This window comes from Hylobates moloch, unplaced genomic scaffold, assembly GCF_009828535.3.
Source record: "Hylobates moloch isolate HMO894 unplaced genomic scaffold, HMol_V3 SCAFFOLD_11, whole genome shotgun sequence".
Taxonomy (NCBI): Eukaryota; Metazoa; Chordata; class Mammalia; order Primates; family Hylobatidae; genus Hylobates; species Hylobates moloch.
Genome location: NW_026652286.1, coordinates 95,919,957 through 95,945,365, shown reverse-complemented (window position 1 = coordinate 95,945,365; position 25,409 = coordinate 95,919,957). Strand labels below are relative to the sequence as shown.

At 45.2% G+C, this 25,409-nt stretch overlaps 1 protein-coding gene and 1 pseudogene across 1 annotated transcript in view; both read left to right on the top strand.

The window, feature by feature from the left end:
• CLMP (CXADR like membrane protein) overlaps positions 1-25,409 on the top strand; it is a 115,400-nt gene that overhangs the window by 30,730 nt on the left and 59,261 nt on the right. The window lies entirely within an intron of this gene.
• On the top strand, positions 23,307-25,153 carry LOC116477217 (FUN14 domain-containing protein 1-like; annotated as a pseudogene).

The following is a 25,409-nucleotide window of genomic DNA, read 5'->3' as shown; positions in this document are numbered from 1 at the left end:
GATAGCTACTCTCACTTGATTGGTTTTCATTCATTTAAAAAAAAAAATCAAACCAGGCACAGTGGCTCACATCTTTAATCCCAGCACTTTGGGAGGCCAACATGGGTCAATCAGCTGAGGTCAGGAATTCGAGACCAGCCTGGCCAACATGATGAAACCCTGTCTCTACTAAAAATACAAAAACTAGCTAGGTGTGGTGGCACGTGCCTGTAATCCCAGCTACTGGGGAGGCTAGGGTGGGAGAATTGCTTGAACCCGGGAGGCAGAAGTTGCAGTGAGCTGAGAGTGGGCCACTGCACTCCAGCCTTGGCGACAGAGCAAGACTTCCTCTCAAAAAAAAAAAAATAAAAATAAAAATAACTAAATCAATGAGTTCCTACTAATTGTGAGGCCCTATATTAGGTACCAGGAAATCCAAGGGGAGTCTATTAAGGCAAACAGACAAAGAAATAGATAAATTATATGATACAAAGGGGGGTAAATATAACAGATAAGGACAATTTTTGGTAGGCACTACTATTGATTTTCATAGAAGCAAATTATTTAGTACTTCCCCTGGAGCAGAGCAAACACTGATAAATAAATGGTAGGCCATGTTGTTGTTAATATCACTATCATCACTATTGGAAAATAAACAGTTGGTCAATTAATTTGGATTTTTTTAATAAAACAAAATGTGGGCACTATTGTCATTGTTCCATTTTACAGAGGGAACCTGTAGATGATGTGATTAAGTGGCTCCACTGTACAATGATTTGCAGTAAAGATTGAACTTTAAGCAGAGACACTCTAGCTCCCAACATCTCCCTCTAGCTGTGGGCCTCAGAACCCATAAGCTGGTCATTAGTCTGGTCCTCTCAGCCTCCACGCAAATTAATTCTGACTCTACCTCTAACCCCTATGATCCAGTCCTCGCAAGATCTGACATTACCTTAGGACCTTCTCCCTCTCCTACTCCCTACACTTAGTAAGTTGCCAGGCCCTAGTGGCCAGTGGTTCTCCCCTTTTGCTGAAGGCTCTTGGCAAAATGCAGATTCTGATTCAGTAGGGATCTGGGTGGGGCTCTAGGTTCTACTTTTCTAACAAGCTCCCAGCTGCTGCTGCTGCCGCTGGTCCCCAGGCCACGCTTTGAATAGCAAGCCATAGATTACAGCTCCATAGTGCCTCTTTCAACTCTCTTCCTTTCTCTTGCTCCTGCTATCTCCAGCTCAGGCCATGCTTACTTCTCCTTTGGAGTCTAGACCAGGCTTCAGCCTCCTGAGTGGTCTCCCTACCTGCAGCCTGTCTTTCTGCTCCATGCTACATGTGTCTGCTAAACTAATCTTTCTAAAGTATAACTTCCCCGTGTTAATTCCTTGCTGAAACATCTTCAGTCACTCCTCACTGACTAGCAAACAGCACACAAATTTCTCCAACTGAAGTGAAGACCCTCTAAGATCTAGCCGTGGCATTTTCAATGGGAACTCTCAGGATTCCCACTGATTTATCCTGTTCTTTGTCTCCCTTGCCTCTTTGCTTAGGGAATTTGTAGACACCCTTCTTTCCCCTGACTCTTCTTCCTGCTTCCAACTGTAGCCTTAATCTCTCCTTCCTTCAGCCCCCAAACCCTCTCCCTTCTTCAAGGTATAGGTACCCACTTTCCTAGCTGGGAATGATCTCTCCTGCCTTGAATCTGCCATGGCTCTTTGCCTAAATATGGTTATTTATGTCGATTTTTTGTTTTTTGGTTTTCTTCTCTCTCTCTCTTTTTTTTTTTGAGACAGGGTCTCACTCTGTCACCCAGGCTGGAGTGCAGTGGTGCCATCTTGACTCACAGGCAGCTTTTGAGCCTCCCGGGCTCAAGTGATCCTCCTGCCTCAGCCCCCCAAGTAGCTGGGACTATAGGCACTTGCCACCATGCCTGGCTACTTTTTTTGGTATTTTTTCTTTTAGAGACAAGGTTTTGTCATGTTGCCCAGGCTGTTCTCAAACTCCTGAGCTCAAGCAATCCGCCCACCTTGGCCTCCCAAAGTGCTGGGATTATAGGCATGAGCCACCACACCTGGCCATTTATGTACACTTTTATCTTCCCTTGTGGACTATAAGCTCCTTCATCTCTCTCAGCAAACCCCATAGCACCTCTGACGGTGTCTTGCTCCCAGCAAGCCCTCAATTAATTCATCCCAGGTGCCCGAAAGATTTATTTCCCAGTTCCTCTTAATGGGTCTCCGTTCCATTTGCATTATACATGCATTATACATTATACATGTTCCTGTTTTGGATGTGTTTTAACATTATAAACCACCTCAAATCCTTTTTGGAAACTAGTGTGCTATAAATCATAAATAATCAGCTGAAGAGTAGACTCTCAGGAAATGTTTGTTAAATGAATAAATGGATGCTTTCTTCAAAGCTGAGTCGCTGTCTGTTCTTCCCACTTTCTCCTGCCTCGGCCCTTCTGCTCATCTATCCCTCTGAGAGATCTTCCTGTAGCTCTTTAGACTCCTGCTCAACTCTAAAATGAGCTCTGTGTCCTCCAGGAACTTCCCCTTAGACTGAGCTGTTCTGTGGCACTCAGTGGCATTTGGTTTAACATCGTCCAGTAAACTGTGAGCTCCTTCATGTTGGGGCCATGTTCTCTGCATCTCTGCATCTTTGCTGTTGCCAGCACAGGGGTTCTCAATCCTAGCTGCACATAAATCTTCTCTGTGCAGGTATTCAGGAGCTCAAAGCCTCACATTGTACATGAGGCCTACTGAATCAAGTGGTTCTCCAATTTGAGAGCCAGTGCATCGTTAGCACCTGCAGGGCTTGTAAAGACACAGATTGCTGGAATCCAACCCCAGGGAGTTTAGGTCCAAGAGTCTGCATGTGTAATACGTGACCAGATGATGGTGATGCTGGTCCAAAAACTACTCTTGGGAGACTGCTGTTCTGAGGGGTGACGCCCAGCCATTCTGTATTTATTTTTGTTTATTTGCTTGTTTTTTTATTTATATTTTTTGAGACAGAATCTTGCTCCGTTGCCAGGCTGGAATGCTGTGGCACAATCTTGGCTCACTGCAACCTTTCTCTCCCGGGCTCAAGAAATCCTCCCATCTCAGCCTACCAAGTAGCTGGGACTGCAGGAACATTGCCACCATGCTTGGCTAATTCTTTGTATTTTTTTCTTTTTTTAGAGATGGGGTTTCACCATGTTGCCTAGGCTGGTCTCGAACTCCTGGGCTCAAGCAATCCACTCACCTTGGCCTCCTAAAGTGCTGGGATTATAGGCATGAGCCACGACACCCAAACCCATTCTGCATTTAAAGAAAAAAACACCAGTGCTTCTCACATGCAGGCTGAGCATGACTGGTTTAGTGCATGGTAAGGGCTTGATAAATATTTAACAGGTTAAATTATTTGCTCCATCTATCTTAGTTCTACCCTCTCAAATAGATTATAAGTAACTTGTGATTAGAAACCAAGTCTTAAAGCACTGCTCTTACAAATCTCACTGGGCAGAACCCAGGGCTAGGCCCAGGGCTGGGCACGTAGTAGGTACCCAGTACATACCTAGTACACACCTTTGGACAAGTAATTGCCTTTCCTGTCCCTTTCCAGTGCTGCTGTCAAAGGAAGGCCAAGGAAATCTAATGCTGCCTGTTTCAATCAATAAATAGGAAGGCAAGTTTCTCGTCACCTTTTTTTTTTTTCCCAAAACAGGGTCTCACTCTGTCACCTAGGCTGGAGTGCAGTGGTGTGATCTTGGCTCACTGCAACCTCCACCTCCCGGGTTCAAGCAATTCTCCTGCCTCAGCCTCCTGAGTAGCTGGGATCACAGGCATGCACCAACACGCCCGGCTAATTTTTGTATTTTTAGTAGAGATGGGGTTTCACCAGGTTAGCCAGGCTGGTCTTGAACTCCTGACCTCAGGTGATCCACCCGCCTCGGCCTCCCAAAGTGCTGGGATTACAGGCATAAGTCATGCACCCCTCCCCCTTGTCAACTTCTTTGAAGAATTCATGCCTGAGATGTTTATAGAGGAAGAGGCTCCAAAAGGAAGAGAATGGAAATTGGACCAAGCTATTATACATCTTACAAAATAAGTCAGTCAGAGACTTGTCTCCAACTTGAGCCAATCCAAATAATTCTGCATAAGTCAGCTCCTTTCCCAAGTTTCTCGTTGCATATCTGCTGCACTCTCTGATTTTCCCTTGAAATTAACTGCATCCATGTGAGCCGGCATTTAGGAAATCATTAAAAAGTGCAGTGAAGACATGCAGCAAAACATGCTTCTAAGCACTGTCCTTCTGAAAATGCCAGTATCTATTTATCTTCTCAGGAAAAACTTCAGGGTATAATTGGATTATTGAAATAAATTCTTTTTCTTTTCTTTTTTTTTTTTTTTTTGAGACAGAGTCTCGCTCTGTTGCCCAGGCTGGAATGCAGTGGTGCAATCTTGGCTCACTGCAACGTTTGCCTCCCAGGTTCAAGCGATTCTCCTGCTTCAGCCTCCCAAGTAGCTGAGACTACAGGCATGTGACACCATGACAGGCTAATTTTTGTATTTTTTAGTAGAGACAGGGTTTCACCACGTTGGCCAGGCTGGTCTCAAACTCCTGACCTCCAGTGATCCTCCCGCCTCAGCCTCCCAAACTGCTGGGATTACAGGCGTGGGCCACCGCACCCAGCCGGGATTATTGAAACAAATTCTTACCAGCAGGGTCTGTTTTGTGGTTCTCCGAGCATTTAACAGCTTGTTACAAAAGTAAAATTATCATCATCATCAGGCAGGAGGTCTTAAAAACAAACCAATGTGGTAGATGTAAACAAAAAAAATTGATACATTTCTCATTGTTCTTCCTTTTGGCTAGAAATTGAAAATAATTTTTTAAAGCAACAACTATTTATTGACTGAGAGGATTGGCAGAGAGTTACCGAAAACACCTACACATCCCTGCAGACTCAAGGCGCCACAGCCATCCTCCAAAAACCACCCTTCCTGTGTGCCCCCTGGGCCTCCTGCCACCTCACTGCCTTGTACGTGTCAGTTGCCCCTCCCTTATTCTGTTAAGTGCGAGATAATTATGCCAAGATTGAAACAGTAAGGCTAACATAAATTAAAACTGACACAGCACACCAATTTTATGCATTCCTTGACTCCAACCAGCAAGTGACAGGTTCTCATGTTCTCATTCAGACGCTGCCCACACTCAGACGCTGCCTGGAGGGTACCCTGGGCTGCCTGCCCACAGGAGACCTGAGAAGACACACCGTAGCCTCCTCACCCACCACACCTGTTTCTTCCTCCTCCTTCCTGTCACATGCAGGCTTGCCCCATCGCCGGGCCAAGTGCAGTTCCGTCTTAGTAGCCTGCAGGCTCCCGCATGGGCTAATTCCATAATCTACTATGAGCACATTCTGGAAGGCTGATATTTACCTTCTCACTGAAAGTAACTGTTAAACCATTTCTAGGAGAGACTGGGTTTTTGCTGGGCTTTCCAAACACCGTTTTGAGTATTTTTTAGATAACATACACACATCCAATTTTAAGCACAATGATATCTTTAATGCTTTGACAGATCTTTGGCTTTTCTCACATTTTCTAAATGTCTAAGAACTAGGCCTGCATAGCAACGACTTCGTGAACTGCTTAAGGGAGGTCTGACTTTGTTTGACTCCCAAGTGCCTAGCACAATCCCTGGCACATAGAAAGGGGTTCAATGCATTAGACATAGAATAGCAATGATCATAGCTAATATTCACTGAACATTCTCTCTATGCCACACGTCAAAACCCTCGATGCAATTATATTATTCAATCTTAGTAATCACTACCTTGTGTGCTGTGTATCACTAGCACCACCCTTTGTAAATGAAAACAACCTGGGGCTCACAGGGATGAAGAAACTTGCCCAAGTTCAACAGCCAGGAAGTGACAAATCAGATTTCAAACCCAGGTCTGTCTAGTTCCAAAGCCCCTGTGTTTAACTCAGCACAGCATAAGGACAACAGTTGAACTAACCCTGATTTTAGAGACTGTAAATAATCGGATCGTCTCCTGGCTTTGTTGTCTACTGCAAAACTAAAATAATACACCCAACAGCATGACACATGTGGGAAAACAACGAAGAGTGCCCTTTTAAAGGGGGAGACAGTGAGGCCCAGAGAGGAGGGCAGGTCTACCCAGGGCTGCAAAGGCATCAGGCCAGAGCAGCACAGTCCCTGGAGTCCCCAAGACTGATTTCTAGCATTGGAGGAGACTGACACTCAAACCTTCCGCCAATCCTGAATTCGCCACCACTGTTGTAGCCATTGAACAGCCTTCTCCAGGAGGGAAGCGTTTTATTAAGATTGCAGCATTCTATTATCTAGACGCATTGAGAGTTAGCTGGGTAACTCATTAAAAAGGATTGCTTCCGCTGATTGATGGGATGGCAGACTATAATTGGAAGGGCACTTAGAGGCTGAGAGGCAGTATGTGACTTGCCTAAGATCCCAGTGTAGACCAGTGGCCAATATTAGAGCCCCAGCCTAACCGTGCAATAGGGGCACTTTGCATCTTCCTGCCCTGACAAAGGCTTGCTGGGTGTCGGAGTTTGAGTGAAGCAGTGTAGAGTACTTTTCCGGTAGATCGAGTAATGTGTGTAAAAGCCTGGGAGAGCGAAACTGGGAGTTTTGTGTAGAAGAGAATGGGTTGGAAGCAGCAGGAAAAAAATAATGTAATAAAGAAATGGCTGTGGGGAGGGCAATGGGGCAGTACTGGGTTGGTTCCAAAATATCACTTAGAAGAAGAAAATGGCCCCCCACTCTCTCCCCAGTGCTGAAGGGCAATGGAACCACTTGCACCTAACACCCAAAGACCAGAGTCCTGGTCTCTGCTCCGTTACTTACATGATGTGAACCCAGGCTGGTAACACCACTCTGGGCCTTCACTACCTCTTTTTTGCTTTGAGACAGTTTCATTCTTTTACCCAGGCTACAGTGAAGTGGCAAGATCTTGGCTCACTGCAAACTCTGCCCCCCCACCCCACCCAGGGTTCAGGTGATTGTCCTGCCGCAGCCTCCCGAGTAGCTGGGATTATAGGCACCTACCACCATGCCCAGCTAATTTTGGGGGTTTTTCTGAGACAGAGTTTCACTCTTGTTGCCCAGGCTGGAGTGCAATGGCGCGATCTCGACTCACTGCAACCTCTGCCTCCCGGGTTCAAGTGATTCTCCTGCCTCAGCCTCCCAAGTGGCTGGATTACAGGCATGTGCCACCACGCCTGGATAATTTTGTATTTTTAGTAGAGATAGGGTTTCTCCACATTGGCCAGGCAGGTTTCAAATTCCTGACCTCAAGTGATCCACCCACCTCAGCCTCCCAAAGTGCTGGGATTACAGGCGTGAGCCAGCATGCCAGGCCCTCATTTCTTCTTTATTCGTGATATAAACAGGTTGTCCTGGGTGACTTCTAAGATATCCTGGCTCTGACACTCAAGTATTCTCCTGGACTGGGATGACTAAAGGTTACATCTGATGTCCTAAAACTACTCAGAATATTCCACCCTGTTGTGGCTACTCTGTGATGGTCACCTCTCCAAGTGCCTCTGAGTTTTGTTTTGGAATTCAGAGCCAGCTGATAAATTGGCCCTAGGCTTTTAACCTCTGGGATTCCTCTGTTTTCCTGGAAGTAAATGTATCCCTCAGTGTTTCTGTTCCTAATGCTGTTAAATGTTATTTTGGTCACAAGCCTCAGCCACTGAATAGAAATCTTAACCAAAATAATTGCTTAGCAAAGTAAAAGGCAGAGTCCTGGAAAGAAAGTGTCCAAGCAGTGATTGATATCCATGGAGGTTTTCCCTGCAGCCATGTGCACTGCTGCTGGGGAAGCTTAGCAAAGCTTTCTGGGAAGAAGGAAGCACATTTGTGGGGTTTTTATCTGTGGGATGGAGCAAAGCTGGGCATCTCTCCCTCACATTTCTCCACCATTTTCTATAGCTGAAAGAAGAAAGCATCTCCATACCACAGGTAAAGACTCGCAAATGACGCTTCCTTATGACAGCTGTACAAAATGGCAATGAGCTTTAATGCCTTGGGACAAAAGACCCTCTCCCTCACTTCTTCCATCAGTTATCTATTACTACAGAAAAAATCCCCCTGACCACCACTTAATGGCGTAAAACAACAAACATTTATTATTTCACAGTTTCTATGAATCAGGAATTCGGAAGCAGCTTAGCTAGGCGGTCCTGGCTCGAGTTTGCAGCCGAGGTTGGGCTACAGTCCTCTGAAGACTTGGTTGGGGCTAAAGGATCTGCTTCTGTTTTAGCCTGTATGCTCAGGCTGTCATAAAATGACACAGCCTGGGTGACTTAAATAACAGATATCTATTTTCTGGAAGCTAAAATTCATGAGCAAGGTGCTGACAAATTCAGTGTCAGGTGAGGTCTGTCTTCCTGGCTTGTGGATGGTTGCCTTCTTGTTACAACCTCACACGGCCTTTCCTCAGTGCCTGCGTGTGAGGGGAGAGAGAGAGAGAGAGAGATAACTCTCTGGTGTCTCTTCTCATAAGGACACTAATCTTATTGGATCAGGGCCCCACCCATTTAACCTTAATTACTTCCTTAGTGGCCCCATCTCCAAATATAGCCACATTGAGGGTTAGAACTTCAACATATGAATTTTTGGGGGGACATAAACGCTCATTCTATCACAGTTCCTAAGATGGTATATTTACAGGTTTTGGTTGTTGGCAGGAAGCCTCAGTTCCTCCCCATGTGGGCCTCTCCTTGGTCTGCTTTGTCATTCTCATGTCATGGTACCTGGCTTCCCGCAGAGAGCAATTCAAGAGAGCAAAGGAGAAGCCATAATATGTTTTATGACTGAGTCTCAGAAGTCACACACTATCATTTCTGCAAAATCCTACTGGTTACAAAGCTCGGTCTTATTCGATGCAGGGACCGTACAAGGACATGAATACCAGGAGGCAAGAGTCCCTGAGGACCATCTTGGAGGCTGGCTATCACATCTCTGGATGAAAAGACATTATGGTATCAGAAAAAGGATGTATGTTTTGAAAACCAGTAGACCTGGGACTAAAGTAAAATTATAGCTCTACCACTTGTAAGCTATGCAAAATGAACCCCTCTGAGCCGGTTTCTCCATCATTAAAATAATAATACCTTCCTCATAGGATGGATGTAAGTAGCAAATGAGAGAACGAATTTGCTGTGTCACAACTAGCAATCATCTGGTAAACACTTTCCCTCCCCTGCCTTCCCTAGTCTCTCACCACTTCGCTGTTCCCACCTTCAGCACTTGCCCAGGCTTCAACACTTCCCTTGTGCAATGGTAATACAAGTCAAGAATTCTAGAATGCCAGAGTTAGAAAGGTCTTCTGAGGCCGAGCATGGTGGCTTATGCCCATAATCTCAGCACTTTGGGAGGCCGAGGCAGGAGGATTCCTTCAGGTCAGGAGTTTGAGACCAGCCTGGGGAGTTTGAGACCATATCTCTACAAAAAAAATTTTAAAGTTAGCTGGGCATGGTGGCACATGCCTGTAGTCCCAACAACTCAGGAGGCTAAGGCAGGAAGATCACTTGAGCCCAGAAGATCGAGGCTGCAGTGAGCTCAGATCGTACCACTGCACTACAACCCAGGCAACAGAATGAGACCCTGTCTCAAAAAACAAAGCAATTTCTGTATCATCTATTCTAGTAGTCTGTAACTTTTTAACCACCAAGGCTCTTTCTATTATTTTCCTCCCAATGAGCCCCATATTTTGAAATAGTTCTGACCACCAAAACATTACAGTAACTACATATTTCATTTCCCATTATATTCATCAAAAGCATGTATAACTGCCAATCAGAACATCTGATCAGTGAGTGAAAATCTGGGCCTTCACAATGAATTATAATCATTTCAGTGAAAAGTAAAGCAGTTATTATTTTAGGGACCCAGAAAAATGAGGGGAATTTATCCAAGGTCATTCAGATTAGCTGCTGATAAAACTAGGGCTCAATCCTGGACCTCCTGACTCCAAATCAGTGATCATTCCCTATCCTAAGTGGTCACCTTATTTATTTGACATGACACGCCATGTCATGATATCTCTTATGTCATGATATCTGACATTAGAGGTTTAAATCCCTTCTAGCCAAACAGTATAAAACTTCAGAATAAAATATCTACTTTTTCAAGGCCGTACTTGCATGACTAACACAAGTGGGCAAGCCCTCCACACCCCTAAATGTGGCTCATCAACACCACAGAACAGGCCACTGCCTAGGTGGCCTCCATGCTGGGCTGTCTCCCCAGCCAATGTGCCTATAGGTTCTAAAGCTATTTAGCAGAGCTATAGGATAGGGGGCAAGTTTCGCATGTTCAGGTTTTCTGGTCCATACCAGCTTCTCATTGACGAGTAAGAGTCAAGTCAGAGTAGGGTGCAAGGAAGTCATCCTTGAGCCTACCTGCATGGAGGAGGGGGTGAGAGAGGGCATGGTTTGGCGTTGACTCCGTCTTGTCATGGAGAGCAAGAGCTGAGAAGTATAAGGGCTCCATACTCATCCTGGTGTGGGCCATCGACCTCATTTACTGGCTGGAAGGTCAGCATTATGATAGGTGTCCAATCCCAACACCTTCTATAAAAGGGAACAAAAAAGAACCAAAGGAAGAAAAGCCTAAGAATTAAAAAGGAGGCCGGGAGAGGTGGCTCACGTCTGTAATCCTAGCACTTTGGGAGGTTGAGGCAGGTGAATCGCTTGAGCTCAAGAGTTCGAGACCAGTCTGGCCAACATGGTGAAACCCCATCTCTTAAAAAAAAAAAAAGCAAGGCATGGTGGCACGCACCTGTAGTTCCAGCTAGTAAGAAGCCTGAGGTGGGAGGATCACATGAACCCAGGAGGTCGAGGCTGGAGTGAGCTGAGATCGTGCCACTGCACTCCAGCCTGGGGGACAAAATGAGTCCGCATCTGAGAAAAAAAAATATTAAAATTAAAAAGCATTAAAAGGGAATCCCTCTGGCTATGCAATGGAAATAATTAGTGCCTATGAGTAAGTTAAGTGAGCCTGTTGTTTAAAAACCAATACTTCACAACATTTGTATGCTCTTTATGTGTGTGTGTTTGGGGGAGTCCCTCCCTTTAGTTCATAGTAGAGTTCCTTTTGAAGGCTGCAGCCCACCTCAGCTTTATTAAGGGGCACAAGGAAAGAGGATTTTGTCTTTTCCATACATGGGCCAAAATTTTAGGTGGAAGAGGTAAATCTTTAGGGACAAATATGGTCACGGTAATAGGATGCAAAGGAGAGAAGCTGGCAAGAGAGAAAAGGAAATTCAGAGAAAAAGATGAGATAAAAGTTTTCTATTGAGCTCTCCGTCTTGAAGAGAAAATATCTGAAACTTGTATTTGCTCCAACGCTGGAAGCTGTTCTGTGCCTGGGGGAGAGGAGAAGAGTTCAGTGTTCCAGACGACTGGCAAGCTTGAATGTCAGCCTTGCTGCAACACAGGCCCTGAAACCTTGGGAGTTCCATCAGCGTGGTCCAGAGAGATGCTGTAATGTCAATTACATTTAATGTCACTGCTCTGTACTCGCCCAGCCAGATGTGTTCCATGGCAAGAGATGTTGTTTCCTAAGGAAACCTTTAGAAAAAAAGAATAAACGTCCTCAATGAGCTTCCTTTGAGGGCAATTTGTATCCGCCAGTGGCTGAACCACTTTATCCAACATCCTTCTCTCCCTCCAGATATTGCTCACACAACCTCTGTGCTCAAGATCCTGCACCAGGCCCTCCTGAGTATGTTTGGGACATATATGATATAAATAGGAATGGATACAGGGGGCAATGTGGATGCAAAGGGAAAAAGTGGCACAGTCCTTGGCAAATATTAACCTATATAGAGCTAAAATTACCTAAATCAAAAGTTACCTGTCCTTGAGGGGTATATTTTTTCCCTGGGGGTGCCAAAACGAAGTACCACAGACTGGGTGACTGAAACAACAGAAATGTATTTTCTCACAATTCCGGAAGCTGGAAGTCTGAGATCAAGTTTTTGGTAGGGTTGGTTTCCTCTAAGGCCTCTCTCCTTAGCTTTTATTTTATTTATTTATTATTTATTTATTTATTTATTTATTTATTTATTTATTTTGAGACGGAGTCTCACTCTGTCATCCAGGCTGGAGGGCAGTGGCACGATCTCAGCTCACTGCAACCTCTACCTCCCGGGTTCAAGTGATTCTCCTGCCTCAGCCTCCTGAGTAGCTGGAATTACAGGCACCCACCAATATGCCCAGCTACATTTTTGTATTTTTAGTAGAGACGGGGTTTTACCATGTTGGCCAGGATGGTATTGATCTCTTGACCTCGTGATCCACCCATCTCAGCCTCCCAAAGTGCTGGGATTACAGGCATGAGCCACCACGCCTGGCCACCACAAATACTTTTTAGCTGGGCAGTGAACATAACAGTAATAATATATGTGTATGGCTCCTTATAATTATTAAGATTTTTCATAAACGATCTCATTTTCATCACTACAAATGTTCAGTGAAAGCATCAGGGCATTATTTGAATCATTCTATAATGATTATTATAGGAAATTGAGGGGAAGAGAGTTTAAATTGCTTAACCAGCAGATTCGAGGGCTGCAATCAGAACTGTGCTATAGGCAAATTATCTGACAGGCTTGTGAAGAATGCTCTGGAGAGGGAAGAGGAAGGAGGCAGGGAGCTATTCAAGATTAGAACAGGAGTGAAGTGATAAAAGCTGGAATTAGGGGAGTGGTACTAGAACTAGAAAAATGCCTTAGAGGAAACCAACCCTACCAACAACTTGATGTTGGCTTGGATAGTAAACATGCTAAAAACGAACATGCTATGAAATAAGCAAAAAGGCCCCTGGAAGGGTAATGCATTTGGTTCCTACCATACTTCATATCTCAGCAGGAATTAATTGATCAAATTCTTCCCTGCCTTTGCTAAGTAGGAACATGAAGAAGGTGCAGCTCTGTTCCCACATGTCTTTCACAGGCATTTAGTAAATTACCCTGTAATCACTTATTCATATATTGTCTCCCCCGCTAGAGTATGAGTTCCTTCACTGGAAAAGTGGCAGCACAGCATTGTATTCATTTTTGTATACCTGATACACAGCAAAATGCTTCTGTAGTTAGACGCTTAATAAATACCTTTGGAATGAATGAATGAGTGGGCAGGTGAATGAGTGAGCATAAATAGCAGAGGCTAAGGCCTTAAGGAAAAGTGCCAGTGGCTTTACAGGAGCTGTCCCCAGGACAGCTCCAAGAGCTGTCAGGTAAATCCATCCTGAAAGACATCTCTCTAAGATCCAGAGACTCAAAGCCAGGACCGAATACCAGGTCACTTCAGGTAACAGCCTTTTCCATATGTGGACTTTATCATAGAGAACTGCCAGGGAAATGGCAAAGATGATCTGAAATAACTTGTTCCACAGAATAGGTTTCTAGGTAGAAACCAATGGTTCCCTCTCCATGGCCCTGCCCTGGTAGTGGTCCAGGAGTCCTTTCTCATAAGCTCACGGACAGCGTGCTGGTCCTCCTTCCTGCTGCCGTTCTCACATCACTGACTGGCATGTGACAGGAGCCATCAAAACACCTGTTGAATGAACAAGTCTGGCAGTATCAGAAAAGTGGTGAGATAAGATGGAAAGACCCAGGCCAGGTACAGTGGCTCACGCCTGTAATCCCAGCACTTTGGGAGGCCAAGCTGGGCAGATCACTTGAGGCCAGGAGTTCAAGACCAGCCTGGACAACATGGCGAAACCCCATCTCTAATGTGCTGGGGTGGTGGCATATGCCTGTAATCCCAGCTACTCGAGAGGCTGAGGCATAAGACTCACTTGAACCCAAAAGGCAGAGGTTGCAGTGAGCCGAGATAGCACCACTGCCCTCTAGCCTCAGTGATGAAGCGAGACTCCATCTCAAAAAAAAAAAAAAAAAAAGGAAAAAAAGATGGAAAGACCCCAAAACCCCAGGCTGACTTGGTACTCCTCGTAATGTTTCTATGAAAACGTCCAGGTGGCCTCGAGTCACTTGAACTACTATTCTTTTATTCCCCCAGGATAGAACTGCAATCAGGGGCTCCTCAATCAGTTTGTTTGAATAAGTAAGTATTGTGACAGCTACAAAGTCAGGTAACAGACAGTCTGTTTTCCAGGAATTTATGTGTTCCATAGGGAGAGAAATATCTTCCTGGTTAGTGCTGAAAATGGCCCATGCCCTTTCTACACTGAGTAAATCCCGTTCTTACGCACGCAGGAAAAGTATTAAGAATTCGGGAAGCTAAACATCACGTTCTTTTTTTTCCGGGTCCTTTCCTTCTAATTGAGGTAAAATATTTTAAACATTTATAGGGCACACGTAAGTTTTTGTTACATTCATAGAATGTGTAATGATCAAGTTAGGGGTTTCATCCTTAAGGCTTTCCCCATTTAGACCCTTTCTACCCCCTTTCTGGGTTCCTATGACAGCATCCTGGCACCTTTATTTGCTATTGAAAGTTGACCTCGGGCTAGGACCGACCTGGGTAGCACTGGTATATTTCTGATGACATGATATGTATAAGCGCCTGCATTTAACCATGCCTAAAGCCAGAAATCCCTGGATTTTCAGATATAAAAATGTATCAGTTTCCCAGGGCTGCTGCAGGAAATCACCACAACCTGGGTGGCCTCAAACAACAGAAATATATCCTGTCACAGTTCTGGAGGCCGGACATCTGAAATCAAGGTATAGCAGAGTTGTGTTTCCTCCGAAGGCTCTAGGGAAAAATTCTTTCCTGCCTCTTCCTAGATTCGGTAAACACTTTCTTAGCATGGCTCTGTGGGCTCTGCAGATGAACATGTGGCATGTACTTTACAGCCATCTCCTCTGGTGGTAATTTAGACACCCACTTCCTGAAAATTCAGGGCCTTTGATATTTTGCCCACCCCTCACCACATCCCAGCCCATCTCTCCTTTCTTGAGCCCATGGTTTGACTAAACAGAAAACAGATTCTAATTCCTGTCTTGAAAAGCAATGACTGAATGCTCTGTAAGGATATACCCATGACAGGGTAGAAGTAGCATTCAATGTGCTCCTCTAAAAGAGGCTGATGTTTCTAGAAGCTGAGGCATTAGGCACACCCTAGACCTCAGTCTTTATGAAATATAACAGAGGAAGTAAGTTGGCGAAAAAGTCTTGCAAATATATATTTCTTAGTAATGACTAGAACTTGGGCCATGCATGCAATTGACTAGCTTCTCACTTTAAATGTCAGGCAGGTACAGATGAGGCTTCTAGGAGATGAGGGCAGAAGTTTAGGGGGGTTGGCATTCAGACTTGAAGTTCTTCAAGGGAAAATCTGTTCATCTCTTAGAAGGTCTGAAGTCTGCAGGTAAAGATTCCCACTGTCCAAGGAAACAATCTTAGGCATCCAATACCCTTCCCATCTGCTAATCTAAGTCAAGAGATGATCTGTGACTAGTATGAGACAGAAGAAAAATAGAACGGGAACCAACTTATTTTGTGGACATGTAAATTTAGGCTATTGCTGTTCATGGGGTTGGATTTTCTCCTCATTCTCTTGCCATAGGAAGGTACATTCTTGCATGCTAAGCTCTATGCTGCCAGAACTGCAGACCACTGATGCTCTTCTCCCCTTCTTCTTCAGATTCCATCCAAATGCCCTTGTGCAGAGTTCAGACAAATCTGTGACAGCAGGGCATAGTGAAAACAGCATAAGCTTTGAGGTCAGAAAGACCTGGACTAAATGCCAGCTTTGAAAGCCACTTAAAAGCCCTGCAGCCCTAAACATAACAGCTACACTTACATAGCACTTAAAACATGCCAGGCACTATTCTATGTGCCCTACACATGTTAATTTACTTAATTCTCACCACTAAATCATGAGGTTATGTACTATTAGCATCCTATTTTATAGATGGGGGTATTCAGGTATGGAAAGATCAAGTAACTTGCATCTGGGTAAGCTGCAGAACCAAGATGTGAATTTACACAGTCTGGCTCCAAAGTCAGTGTCTAAGCCATGCACGGTGGCTCATGCCTATCATTCCAGCACTTTGGGAGGCCAAGGTGGGAGGGTCTCTTGAGGTCAGCAGTTTGAGCCATGATCACACCACTGATCCAGCCTGGGCAACAGAACAAGACCCTGTCTCAAAAAAAAAAAAAAAAAAAAAAAAGTCAGTGTCTTTAACACTAAAGCAAGTTTCATTAACTCCCTCCATTCGTTTCTTCAACAACTGTTTCCTGAGTGCCTACTCTGTACCCAGCACTGGCACAAGATGCTGAAGATGCAGTCAAGGACATGGTCCTGACCCTGCAGGCACTGACATTCTAGTGGGAGAGGCATCACAATACACAGTGTGGGTTGCAGGTGTGCTATGGGAATCCAGAGTAGGGGCAGTCAAGAAAGGCTCGCTGCGGGGCATGGTGGCTCACACCTGTAATCCTAGCACTTTGGGAGGCTGAGGCAGGAGGATCACTTGAGCCCAGGTGTTCAAGACCAATCTGGGCAACACAGTGAGACCCCATCTGTAAAGAAAAAACTATCTTTTTAATTTTTTAAAAAAGAAAGGGTCGGCCGGGCGCGGTGGCTCACGCTTGTAATCCCAGCACTTGGGGAGGCCGAGGCGGGCGGATCATGAGGTCAGGATATTGAGACAACGGTGAAACCCCGTCTCTACTAAAAATACAAAAAAATTAGCCAGGCGTAGTGGCGGGCGCCTATAGTCCCAGCTACTCGGAGAGGCTGAGGCAGGAGAATGGCGTGAACGCGGGAGGCGGAGCTTGCAGTGAGCCGAGATAGCGCCACTGCACTGGGCGACAGAGCGAGACTCCGTCTCAAAAAAAAAAAAAAAAGAAAGGGTCATTGGAGGATGTGACCTCTGAGTCTTATGGGGCCAGTGAAAGGAAGACCATGGGGCCACAGGCAGGATAAAAGAGTAGGACAGGTTTCTCCAGGTGGAGAAAATAGTGAATGCAAAGATAATTGTGTGACGGTTCATGTACAGAATGGGAGGCAGCTCAGTGTAGCTGGAACAGAGCATGGCAATGGAACAGCTACACGGGATGAGGTTGGAGAGCCAAGCAAAGTCATATTTCCAAGGGTCTTTCTACCACACTAAATTTGAAGTTGAACTTGAAAAAAATGACATTTTTAGAAAACATAGTGAATGCACTGGAAAACATAAAACTGAAGGCAAAGAGTCCGTTTTACACAAAAATGTGAGAGTTTGCATTAAGCAGGTTAACAGGGATAGAGAAAGGTCAGAGTCAAAGGTATTCAGGAGCTCGAACATGTAGAACCAGGGCTGGCTGAATGTAAAGCAAAGGAAGAGCGAGGGATCAAACATGACTCGCTGGTTCTTGGTAAGCAGGGACTAGCCCCATTCAATCGGATAAGTGATGCAGGAGGCACAGCCCTGCTCTAAGGGAAGCCACCTTGTCTGGCTATACTGGTCTTTGGGGAGGAGGTCTGGTGGTAGATTTGGAAGATATTAGCATCTAGGTGTGCACAGGCCTGGGAGTGACAATGATACCAGGGGAACCGGGGAGGAGAGAAGAAAGAGAGCTGAAGTCAGAACCAATGTTCACAACACACACCCGTGGAAGAAGAACCAATGGCAGGGAGCAGGAAGGAGGAAATTCTAGAGAAGAGGGTGTCATGCAGGCTGAGGCCAGAATTTTAAGAATGAGGATATGTCACAGAGCTGAGGAGTGGGCCAACCTCTACTTGTAGGTGGGTCTGCAAATCTAACTCCCCACCAAGATTGTGATCGAAGAGCAGAGTTGTGTCTGATGCATCTGTTTTCCCAAAACAGCAGGTGCTTAATATGTAAGGAATAAGGAAATAATAAGAACCAATATTTATTGAGTGTGTACATGTGCCAAGCACTAGACACTTTGCATGGGTAATCTCATTCAGTTCTCACAACCATGCTATTAGGTATACGCTCTTTATATGTATGTGTATATATATATATGTATGCAGGGAAACCACCCTGATCTTAGGCTCACATTTCAACAGCTTCAACAACTTGCATTTCAGCGACTTGCATTTCAACAGCAAGCCCCTAGTGGTATATCTGAAAGCAGTGCCTGGACAATCGGATCTCCTAATGCCTCTGCTACCCCATCCCCAACATGTAGAATCAAGGTCAAACTTGAAGAATTTTGGCTAGATCAGCCAGGCGCAGTGACTTATGCCTGTAATCCTAGCACTTTGGGATGCCGAGGCAGGAGGAATTGCTTGAGCTCAGAAGTTTGAAACCAACCTGGGCAATATGGCAAAACTCCATTTCTACAAAAAGTACAAAAATTAGCCAGGTATAGTGGCATGCGCCTGTATTCTCAGCTACTCAGGAGGCTGAGACAGAAGGATCGCTTGACCCTGGGAGGTCGAGGGTCCAGTGGGCCGTGCTCACACCACTGTACTCCAGCCTGGGGGACAAAGCGAGCCCCTGTTCAAAAAAAAAAAAGGCAATTTTGGTTAGCTCAATTTAATTCTTTCCGGCTCTACCAGAGATTGTAGCCCATCTGCTGGGGCCACAGTGGAGAGGAGAAATTTTGAATGAAATTTTCTCATACAAAAGCAAAGGAGTTATAAAACGTTCACTATGTTTTAGGGGGTAAGATATGCACACTGCAAGTGATGAATGCAAGACAATATAAGCCACTTCATAAACATTATTAAAAATAATAAATTAATTAAGTTTATGTAGTTAAGTAAAAAGTTACTATATACACTAAACACCTTAGCATTTCACAGATAGTGGAGCCCATTCTGAACCAGAATCAGATAACTTGATTTGGGCTTAGAAAGAGACCTAGGTTTAGAGCAGTGGTTCTCAGGTGAGGCCAATTTTGTTTCCCAGGAAACATTTGACAATATCTGAAAACATTTTTGATTGTCACAACACAAGGAAGGAGGAAGGGTTGTGTTAGTCTATTTTGCATTGCTATAAAGGAATGCCTGGCCGGGTGCGGTGGCTCACGCCTGTAATCTCAGCACTTTGGGAGGCCGAGGCGGGCAGATCACGAGGTCAGGAGATTGAGACCAAACTGGCTAAAATGGTGAAACCCGGTCTCTACTAAAAATACAAAAAATTAGCCGGGCGAGGTGGCGGGCGCCTGTAGTCCCAGCTACTCGGGAGGCTGAGGCAGGAGAATGGCGTGAACCCAGGAGGCGGAGCTTGTAGTGAGCCGAGATGGCGCCACTGCACTCCAGCCTGAGCAACAGAGTGAGACTCCGTCTCAAAAAAAAAAAAAAAAGGAATGCCTGAGATTGGATAATGTACAAAGAAAAGATGTTTATTGGCTCATGGCTCTGGGCGGTACATGAAGCACAGTGCTAGGAATCTGCTTCTAATGAGGGCCTCGGGAAGCTTGCAATCATGGTGGAAGGCAAAGGGGGAGCCCGCATATCACATGGCAAAAGAGGGAGCAAGAGGTGAGGGATGCCAGGCTCCTTTAAATAACTCACTCTCACATTAATTAACGGACGATCCAGAACTCACTACCATAGGGAGGGAACCAAGATGTTCATGAGGGATCCACCCCCAAGACCCAAACATCTCCCACTAGCCCACCTCCAACATTAGAGGTCATATTTCAGCATAAGATTTGTTCTATTTTTGACGTCTGACAGCCCAATAACCTTTTGAACATCTCACATACAAACCTCTGAGCTACAAAAAATCTAAATCATATCGGGGGTATGGATAGGTGCAACTAGCATGTAGGGAATAGAGGCCACTGTACACTGGATGCTGCTATACATCCCACAATGCATGAACCGCTCCCACAGCAAGGAATTACCTGGCCAGAAAAGTCAGTAGTGCTGAGGTTGAGGATCCCTGGCCTAGAGTTGGCAGAGAGGAAGAGAGGAAAGCTTTGGGCAAAGGTTGTGTGTGGGATTGTGAGGGTTGGGGGGTAGAGGGGAGGTATAAGATGGAGGCAGGTGGAAGAACAATAGAAACACCAGGACACCACCCCACATTGTAATCTGGAGGAAGATTCCCTCCACCAACTAATGATAACTTATCTTCTGACTTACTGATCTCCATTAGCAACAAATATAAGAATCCCTTTTACATTTCACCTTTCATTCCTGTTCACCTTTTATTCCTGCATGAAACAAGATCTAATAACCTTTCAGGGGTTTCTTCAGACCCTGACAAAATTACCTTTCACCCCTACTATACAACCAAAGATATTTTAGGTTTAATTTTTCTCCTCCTCCTCCTCCTAGTAACCCTACTACTATTTTCACCTGACCTCCTGAGCGACCCAGATAACTGCGCTTTAGCCAACCCCCTCAACGCCCCATCCCACATTAGGCCAGAGTGGTACTTCCTGTATGCCTATGCAATCTTACGATCCATCCCTAACAAACTAGGAGGCGTACTGGCCCTTGTATTCTCCATTCTCATTCTAGCAGTTATTCCTGTACTTCACACGTCTAAACAACAAACCATAATATTCCAACCATTGAGTCAGTGCCTATTCTGAATCTTAATGGCCGAACTATTTACACTTACATGAATTGGGGGACAGCCAGTTGAATACCCTTTTATCGCCATCAGACAGACAGCATCTATTATGTACTTCTCTACCACCCATTTTATTTTATTTTATTTTATTTTATTTATTTTATTTTGAGACAGCGTCTGGCTCTGTCACCCAGGCTGGAGTGCAGTAGCGCAATCTTGGCTCACTGCAACCTCCACCTGCCACGTTCAAACAATTCTTCTGCCTCAGCCTCCCGAGTAGCTGGAACTACAGGTGTACGCCACCATGCCCAGCTAATTTTTAGTACAGACGAGATTTCACCATGTTGGGCAGGCTGGTCTCTAACTCCTGACCTTGTGATCCACCTGCCTCAGCCTCCCAAAGTGCTGGGATTACAGGCATGAGCCACAGTGACTGGCCCTTCTACCATCCATTTTAGAATCTTAAAATGTTACCACCAAAGCTTAGAGATCCAGCCCAACTCCTTTGTATTGCAGATGTGGAAACTGAGCCCTAAAGAGACTGAATTGATTGCTGAAGGCCACCCAGGTTTCTAAATAGCAGAATCAGCTGCAGAACGCAGGCCCCTAACTCACTGGCCAGTCCTGTTTCTTCTGTTTTATTTTTGACATCTGACAGCCCAATAACATTTTGAACATCTCACATACAAACCTCTGAGCTACAGGAATAGTTTTCAACTCAATAGGAGGTTCCTATTGAGTTGAAAACTATTCCTGTAGCTCAGAGGTTTGTCAAGCTTTTCTGCAAAGGACCAGAGAGTAAATATTTCAGGCTTTATAAGTCAGATGATTTCAGTCACAAATACTCAACGCTGCTGCTGTAGTGTGAAAGCCGCCATACACAATACATAAATGAATGGGTGTAGCAGTGTTCCAGTAGAATTTATTTATATATATGGAATTTAAATTTTATACAACATATGTGTCAGAAAACAGTACCTTTTTTTAAATTTTTTTCACCCATTTAAAAATGTTAGAAGAGTCCAGGCGCAGTGGCTCATGCCTTGTAATACCAGAACTTTGGGGGGCCGTGGCGGGTGGATCACCTTAGGTCAGGAGTTCGAGGCCAGCCTGGCCAACATAGTGAAACCCTGTCTCTACTAAAAATACAAAAAATTAGCTGGGTGTGCTGGTGCACACCTGTAATCCCAGCTACTCGGGAGGCTGAGACAGGAAAATTGCTTGAACCCAGGAGGCAGAGGTTGCAGTGAGCCGAGATCGTGCCATTGCGCTCCAGCTTGGATGACAGAGCAAGACTTCATCTCAAATAAATAAATAAGAATTATTCTTAGCTCCAGACCACACCAAATGGTGGCAGGGCGGGGGGTGGGGGAGCAGGGAGTATGTTACCAGATTTGGACTCTACATCCAAATTGCTGATATGCTATCAGAAAGTAGATCTTTGTAACCAGCAGGAAAAAATTTAAAAAACCTCCAGAAAAGTGCAATAATTGCAAACAATACATACCATAAATACTGTTATTGCTAAATGTAAGATAAAGTTTCATATTTCTATATGTACACATACATACACATAAGCACTAGAGAAAGATCCAGAAGGTTCTTCATAAAATTCATAACAGGAATTACTTGGGGGTGGGGAGGAGGCTTGATGGGAATAGGTCAAGGAAGGCCTTGCAGTGTTTCCATGCGTTTTATAACGAGAATATATTTATGTCTTAGTCCTGTAACTTTTTAAAGTTTTAAATTTAAAAAGAGTCCATGTGTATCTTATACTAGTTTAATGAATTTGCCTCACCCCTCACAAATCAACTTCATCCCTCCTTGCTGTCTCATCCGAGGGAATCAGGGACAGAGCTGGAGAAGCCCGGGACAGAACTTCTGCCCCTGCTTAATTCGCAAGCCGCCGGGAGGCAGCCCCGGGCCCTGTGGGTTTCTGGTCATTTTATGGTTTGGGAGAGGGAGGGGAGAAATGCTATTTCGTCAAATTTAAAAAAAAAATAAAATTACTACTCTTTCTGCTGGGATACTGGTGGTCTAGGGCTCTTAGAGGATCTGACTTTGGAAACCCCAAGGACAAAGGAGACGTAAAAAGCAGCCGCAACCAGTCCCCTGGTGTCTGGGTCGCTGCTCGTGAAACCTCCAGCACATGTGGTTTTAATCACCGAGCCTGGCGCCTTCCGCCACTCAGAAGCCCAGCAGCTTCGGGGCGCCCAACTGACTTCTTTGTTTGCGAGGAGCTGGGCCCAGCAGGGTGGCCGCCTTCGAGAGAGGTTTTAGGCTCAGCCTTCCCCTTTCTATAAAATTCCGGAAATATCAGGGCAGCCCCAGGCGACAGGCTGCAGGCAGCCTGCAGCCTGCTTGGGGGAGCTCTCATCTCTGGGGACAGCCTAACCCTGAGACCTCTTGGCCAGCGCCGTCCAAAGCAAACAGCGAGCAGATGGTCCAAGCTCGGCCTCTGGTGAAACTGTTTATTCTTAGGAGATGGCCATCTCCCCTCTGGGACCCTGTCGGCTCCACCAGCCTTTGCTCCTCTTTCCCTTCCGCATCTCCGCCTTCCTCCTTCTAAATGGGAGTCCTCTGAATTTGATACCACTTTTGAGCTTTAAGAAAGGTCTACCCTGTCTCTACTAAAAATACAAAAAATTAGCCGGGCGTGGTGGCGTGCGCCTGTAGTCCCAGCTACTCGGGAGGCTGAGGCAGGAGAATAGCCTGAACCCGTGAAGCGGAACTTGCAGTGAGCCGAGATCGCGCCACTGCACTCCAGCCTGGGCAACAGAGCAAGACTCCGTCTCAAAAAAAAAAAAAAAAAAAAAAGAAGAAGAAGAAGAAGAAAAGAAAAAAAAGAAAGGTCTGCAAGGAAAAGTCAGCATTCTTTCCATTGTGGAAGGTTAATTTGGTTTCCTAGAGGAGAAGGGTGGAATGGAAACATATGGGGCTCGGGAAACTGGACATGGGAGGTTTACGTACCCAGTTTGGAATGAGGAGAAACCTTGTTTGCCTATGTTGGCAGCCTGTCACATCTAAAACTAAATGCCATTAGCCAGCCCCATAAGTAAGATTCCTTTTATGGTAAATTACTAAAGTTAAACTTTCACAAAATTAAAGGTGACAGGGCGTCGTGGCTCACACCTGCAATCTCAGCACTTGGGAGGCCGAGGCAGGCGGATCCCGTGAGCTCAGGAGTTCGAGACCAACCTGGCCAACGTGGTAAAACCCCCGTCTCTACTAAAAATGCAAAAACTAGCCAGGCGTGGTGGCATGTGCCTGTAATCCCAGCTACTTGGGAGGTTGAGGCAGGAATCGCTTGAACCTGGGAGGCGGAGATTACAGTGAGCCAAGATGGCGCCACTGCACTGCAGCCTGGGCGACAGAGCAAGACTCAGTCTCAAAAAAAAGAAATTACTTAAAAGTAATAACCCAGGTTCCAGCCATGAAATATTACACTGGAGAGACCATAGACTTCCATCTTGGCCTAGAGCGGCCCTTAAAGCGCCAGGGAGAGGAGGGCGGGGCGGGGGGGACCACCCTAGAACTGGCTACCGGGGGTGTCATGGCGACCTGAACCCCGCTCCCCAAGAATATGAAAGTGATGACGACTCTTACGAAGTGTTGGATTTAACTGAGTATGCATGAAGACACCAGTGGTGGAATCCAGTGTTTGGCCACAGTTTGGGATCTATGGTGGAAAAATACGCAGTAGCGACCCAGATTGTAATGGGTGGCGTTCCTGGCTGGTTTGCAGCATTTTTGTTCCAGAAAGTTTGAAAACTTGCAGCAACTGCAGTAGGTGGTGACTTTCTTGCCGTCAGATTGCTAGTCATAGTGGCTATGTGCAGATTAACTGGAAAAGAGTTGAAAAAGATGTAAACAAAGCAAAAAGGCAGATGAAGAAACGAGCGAACAAAGCAGCACCTGAAATTAGCAATTTAATTGAAGAAGCAATAGAATTTATCAAGCAGCACATTGTGATATCCGGTGGATTTGTAGGAGGCTTTTTGCTCGAACTTGCATCTTAAGGACGTGAATATTCTCTCACAGTGGATTCAACTATGAGAAGAGAAGTGGCAGCAATAAGGGGTCTCTCAACAGTACATGCTGCCAGTCTGTAGGGCAAGGAGAAACAACTAGCTGGAAAATACTGAATTCACAACTTAGCATTTTGCCATCTGAAGCCAGGCAAGCTAGTATCTGCGACGATAGTATTCCTGAGCAAAACATGGCTTTCATCATTTTTGCAAAAATTTGCGTCTGTTTAGAAATTAGCCTATAAAATATCACCATTGGATGTAGATATGGAGAGAAAAGAAATATGCTGGATTTATTGCCTAGTGAAATATTATTCTTTTTATGTAAATAAAATGTTCTTCATTGTGAAAAAAATAGAAATACTACAGTGGAAATGCAAACCTACAGGCAATCATCTTACCTTAATCAACCCAATTCCTAGCCTGGACTCCTGAAATATCTATGACAGACACCTCATTCAGGACTTTGTTTTTCACTGTTCCCTCTTGGGACATTGTCAGTCCTTAGCTTTGACCATATATGCATATACATATGGTATATAGGCTCTATAAATCAGGGTTCCCTCCCCCCACCTTCTTTTTTCTAACTTTTGAGAACAGCACAAACACTGCAAAGATATTTGACAATTTTCTCAGGTTTTTTGTTTTTTTTTTTTTTCAGACGGAGTCTTGTTCTATCACCCAGGCTGGAGTGCAATGGCATGATCTCGGCTCACTGCAACCTCTGCCTCCTGGGTTCGAGCCATTCTGCTGCCTCAGCCTCACAAGTAGCTGGGATTACAGGCGCCCGCCACCATGCCCGGCTAATTTTTGTATTTTTAGTAGAGACAGGGTTTCACCATGTTGGCCAGGCTGGTCTCGAACTCCTGACCTCAGGTGGTCCACCCGCCTCGGCCTCCCAAAGTGCT